Here is a 5,000-nt window from a genome sequence, read left to right as displayed (position 1 = left end):
GTGGTAGCTCTGAAAAGTCGAAAAAATGACTAAGTCCAACTTGGTCTACCAGTGGTAGCTCTGAAAAGTCGAAAAAATGACTAAGTCCAACTTGGTCTACCAGTGGTAGCTCTGAAAAGTCGAAAAAATGACTAAGTCCAACTTGGTCTACCAGTGGTAGGCTCGAAAAGTTGAAAAAATGACTAAGTCCCACTTGGTCTACCAGTGGTAGGCTCGAAAAGTTGAAAAAATGACTAAGTCCAACTTGGTCTACCAGTGGTAGCTCTGAAAAGTCGAAAAAATGACTAAGTCCCACTTGGTCTACCAGTGGTAGGCTCGAAAAGTTGAAAAAATGACTAAGTCCAACTTGGTCTACCAGTGGTAGCTCTGAAAAGTCGAAAAAATGACTAAGTCCAACTTGGTCTACCAGTGGTAGGCTCGAAAAGTTGAAAAAATGACTAAGTCCAACTTGGTCTACCAGTGGTAGCTCTGAAAAGTCGAAAAAATGACTAAGTCCAACTTGGTCTACCAGTGGTAGGCTCGAAAAGTCGAAAAAATGACTAAGTCCAACTTGGTCTACCAGTGGTAGCTCTGAAAAGTCGAAAAAATGACTAAGTCCAACTTGGTCTACCAGTGGTATGCTCGAAAAGTTGAAAAAATGACTAAGTCCAACTTGGTCTACCAGTGGTAGGCTCGAAAAGTTGAAAAAATGACTAAGTCCAACTTGGTCTACCAGTGGTAAGCTCGAAAAGTCGAAAAAATGACTAAGTCCAACTTGGTCTACCAGTGGTAGGCTCGAAAAAGCTGAAAAAATGACTAAGTCCAACTTGGTCTACCAGTGGTAGGCCCGAAAAAGCTGAAAAAATGACTAAGTCCCACTCGGTCTACCAGTGGTAGGTCGAAAAAGTGCGAAATTTTTCTAAGTCCCCACTTTTGGTCTACCATTTCACGCCAAAAACTAGTGAGGGTGGCGAGCTCCAGGATTTCTGACCCCCTTCGCCCGACTCCCTTGCCCGACGAAGGTGCACTCCGGTCGGCCTCGGAGCGAGTTCGCCCGCGCTCTGGAGGATTTTTCGTCGGGGGGTTTTTCAAAGGGGGTGCCGTCGGACTGTTGAGGAGAGTGGCAATCTATAGGGGTCCAAGCACTGGAGATGATTCTCCATTCATTTCTAAGCATGGCAGAGCTTAAATAAAGCCCCATTAATAGTTCCAAAGTGGATTTTTGGACACTATAACACGGACCCGATCCTACCCGACCATGAAGCTCCGCAGGTCGGCCTCCGTCCCGCCCCCCGCCCCCCAGGCGGTACGGAGGAAAAACCAAACTTCCAGAGACGGTTCCAGGGGGGGTATCTCTTTTATTATTTTGACCCGATCGAATGGACTACCAAGCCCGCCTGGGTAGGCAACCGCGCGGCCCTCCGTGGCCACTGTGCGCGGTGCGTTCCTACCCGACCCAGCGGGTTAGCCTCCAGGGGGGTCCTCCGTCAGGGGGAGGACCTTTCCGAACCTATCCGAGGGAGTCGTAGACGGCCCGTCTATATCGCAATCTGCCCTAACACGATAACCGGTCGGCCCGGAGCCGTCGGACTCGATGCCTCGGTGGTCCTCGCGGCCCCCGAGCTCCAGCACCCGGCTTCAAAAAGCTCCGGACCCCCGGTTTCGGAACGAGCGTTTCCTTGTTATCCCCGAAGCAAGCGGGAACTCGCGCAGCGGAGTTGCCACACTAATTTCCACTGGGAGCAATGAGGGGTGAGCTCGGACGAGCCTCTCCGCCCGTCCCCCCCTCCCCGGGGGGTTCTTCGGACGGTACGGGGCCGATCCCTCTCCCCTCTAAGAACCAATGGTTTTTTCTGTGACAAAAACCACTCGCAGCAACCTGGTTGATCCTGCCAGTAACATATGCTTGTCTCAAAGATTAAGCCATGCAGGTCTAAGTGCACACGGAAGGTACAGTGAAACTGCGAATGGCTCATTAAATCAGTTATGGTTCCTTTGATCGCTCCACACGTTACTCGGATAACTGTGGTAATTCCAGAGCTAATACATGCAAACGAGCGCTGACCGGTCCTCTCTCGGGGGGGCCGGGATGCGTGCATTTATCAGACCCAAAACCCACCCGGGGGACCCGCGAGGGTTTCCCCCGGCCCTTTGGTGACTCTAGATAACCTCGGGTCGATCGCGCGCCCACCGCGGCGGCGACGTCTCATTCGAATGTCTGCCCTATCAGCTGTCGATGGTAGCATAGGGGGCTACCATGGTGACCACGGGTAACGGGGAATCAGGGTTCGATTCCGGAGAGGGAGCCTGAGAAATGGCTACCACATCCAAGGAAGGCAGCAGGCGCGCAAATTACCCATTACCGACACGGTGAGGTAGTGACGAAAAATAACGATGCAGGTCTCTTTCGAGGCCCTGTAATCGGAATGAACGTATCCTAAACACATGGGTGAGGACCCATTGGAGGGCAAGTCTGGTGCCAGCAGCCGCGGTAATTCCAGCTCCAATAGCGTATATTAAATTTGCTGCAGTTAAAAAGCTCGTAGTTGGACTTCGGGAGTGGGCTGGCGGTCCGCCGCGAGGCGAGCTACCGCCTGTCCCAGACCCTGCCTCCCGGCGCCCCCCGGATGCCCTTGGTTGGGTGTCCGGTCCTCAGGGGTCCGGAGCGTTTACTTTGAAAAAATCAGAGTGTTCAAAGCGGGCACCAAACTCGCCTGAATGCCTGAGCTAGGAATAATGGAATAGGACTCCGGTTCTATTTTGTGGGTTTCCTGAACCAGGGCCATGATTAAGAGGGACGGCCGGGGGCATTCGTATTGCGCCGCTAGAGGTGAAATTCTTGGACCGGCGCAAGACGGACGAAAGCGAAAGCATTTGCCAAGAATGTTTTCATTAATCAAGAACGAAAGTCGGAGGTTCGAAGACGATCAGATACCGTCGTAGTTCCGACCGTAAACTATGCCGACCCGCGATCCGGCGGCGTTATTCCCATGACCCGCCGGGCAGCGTGCGGGGAAACCAGAGTCTTTGGGTTCCGGGGGGAGTATGGTTGCAAAACTGAAACTTAAAGGAATTGACGGAAGGGCACCACCAGGAGTGGAGCCTGCGGCTTAATTTGACTCAACACGGGGAACCTCACCCGGCCCGGACACGGAAAGGATTGACAGACTGATGGCTCTTTCTCGATTCTGTGGGTGGTGGTGCATGGCCGTTCTTAGTTGGTGGAGTGATTTGTCTGGTTAATTCCGATAACGAACGAGATTCCTTCGTGCTAAATAGTTACGCGGCCCCCCGCGGTCGCGGTTAACTTCTTAGAGGGACCAGTGGCGTATAGCCACGCGAGATGGAGCAATAACAGGTCTGTGATGCCCTTAGATGTCCGGGGCTGCACGCGCGCCACAATGGCCGGGCCAGCGTGTGCCTACCCTACGCCGAGAGGCGCGGGTAATCCGCTTAAACCCGTTCGTGACGGGGATTGGGGATTGCAATTATTCCCCATGAACGAGGAATTCCCAGTAAGTGCGGGTCATCAGCTCGCGCTGATTAAGTCCCTGCCCTTTGTACACACCGCCCGTCGCTACTACCGATTGGATGGTTATGTGAGGTCCTCGGATCGGCCACGCCGGGGCTCCTTCGCGGGGCCTTGGTGCTGTGCTGAAAAGTCGATCGAACTTGATCATCTAGAGGAAGTAAAAGTCGTAACAAGGTTTCCGTAGGTGAACCTGCGGAAGGATCATTACCGGGACTTGGGTTGGTAGTGCCTCCCAGTAGGCGCGACTCCCATTTCCACAAACAAAAAATGTTCAAGCCACGGCCCGACGTTGGGAACTACAGGGATTCCCTTCGGCCTTTTAATGACTTGATCGAAAAAAACGGTGTCCTGAGCAAAAAAACGTGTTTTACGGCCAAAGGGAGACGGGTACCTGGCCCCCGAAGTCCGTCTGCGGGGTTTCTTACTCCGGAGGCGGCTCGGCGGCGCGGTTTGATGACCCCGAGTTCGCTTAGGCGTTCCGGGGCGCCCGTACCCGCGGCTGCCGTAAAACATTATTTCAAACCGTCACTTTTTGTGTCTGTTGGTTACATGGCTTCGAAACAAAAACAACCATAAAGAGTACAACTCTTAGCGGTGGATCACTTGGCTCGTGCGTCGATGAAGAACGCAGCCAGCTGCGAGAACTAATGTGAATTGCAGGACACATTGATCATCGACACTTTGAACGCACATTGCGGCCCCGGGTCAATCCCGGGGCCACGCCTGTCTGAGGGTCGCTATTCCAATCTATCGGACCTTTTCGTTCCGTCTCCCTCTTCCCTCCGGGGAAGAGTTAAGAGACGGTTCGATGGGACCGCGGCTGGAGGTTCGCAGGTGCCCGCACCTTCGTCTTCCTAAAAGCAGACTCGGTCAGGTTCCCTTCTCGTTCGGGACTCGACAAAAGCCGCTCGACGGGCTTGATCGCGGGGGAAAAGACTTTCGTCCACCCCTCTCGCCTTCGTCTCCGTTGCCCAGCGATGGGTCTCGGAGGCCGGCTTTCCACACACCGTCCTCTACCGTTCCTCGTTCCGGCGAGGGGAGAGGTGGCGGCGATCCGTGGAGAGACGTCGTAGCGACGGCTGCCGGTGGGTTTTACCCTCTCTGGCTGCCCGTTATGCGCGCCGTCTCTCCGTCAGCGGATCTCCGTCCTCCCTCTCCTTTTCGTTCGGGCCGAGAGCGCGGCAAAAGAGAGGTTGGTAGGATAGCTCCGGTAGAAGGCGAAGAGGGGGGGCTTAAGTTTTTTTCTTCCCGTTTTCATCCTTCGTCCTCCGGCCGAATCGAACCTCCCCGTCTCGAAAGGGTTCCTCCGAACGGTTTCCAGCCAGACCGCGAGGGGTGGTTCCCGCCCTCCCTCGCGGCGGCGTACGCCTGGCGACGACAGCCCTTCGAGCGCGACCTCAGATCAGACGAGACGACCCGCTGAATTTAAGCATATTACTAAGCGGAGGAAAAGAAACTAACAAGGATTCCCCTAGTAGCGGCGAGCGAA

At 54.3% G+C, this 5,000-nt stretch overlaps 3 non-coding genes across 3 annotated transcripts in view; all 3 read left to right on the top strand.

Annotated features, from left to right (window-relative positions):
- The first annotated feature begins 1,855 nt into the window (after nt 1-1,855).
- LOC125798725 (18S ribosomal RNA) lies at nt 1,856-3,718 on the top strand. Its single transcript, XR_007437524.1, has one exon. It is a non-coding gene; the product is annotated as an 18S ribosomal RNA (ribosomal RNA).
- Nucleotides 3,719-4,094: 376 nt separating this feature from the next.
- Nucleotides 4,095-4,248, top strand: LOC125798734 (5.8S ribosomal RNA). Its single transcript, XR_007437532.1, has one exon. It is a non-coding gene; the product is annotated as a 5.8S ribosomal RNA (ribosomal RNA).
- A 655-nt stretch (nt 4,249-4,903) lies between these two features.
- The window catches only part of LOC125798729 (28S ribosomal RNA), a 4,068-nt gene continuing 3,971 nt past the window's right edge, over nt 4,904-5,000 (top strand). Inside the window, exon 1 of the ribosomal RNA XR_007437528.1 lies at nt 4,904-5,000. This exon is cut by the window's right edge and continues 3,971 nt beyond it. This is a non-coding gene — a ribosomal RNA (28S ribosomal RNA).

The sequence above is a fragment of the Astyanax mexicanus genome, unplaced genomic scaffold, assembly GCF_023375975.1.
Source record: "Astyanax mexicanus isolate ESR-SI-001 unplaced genomic scaffold, AstMex3_surface scaffold_82, whole genome shotgun sequence".
In the NCBI taxonomy this organism is placed as follows: Eukaryota; Metazoa; Chordata; class Actinopteri; order Characiformes; family Acestrorhamphidae; genus Astyanax; species Astyanax mexicanus.
This window is presented reverse-complemented; position numbering and strand designations above follow the sequence as displayed.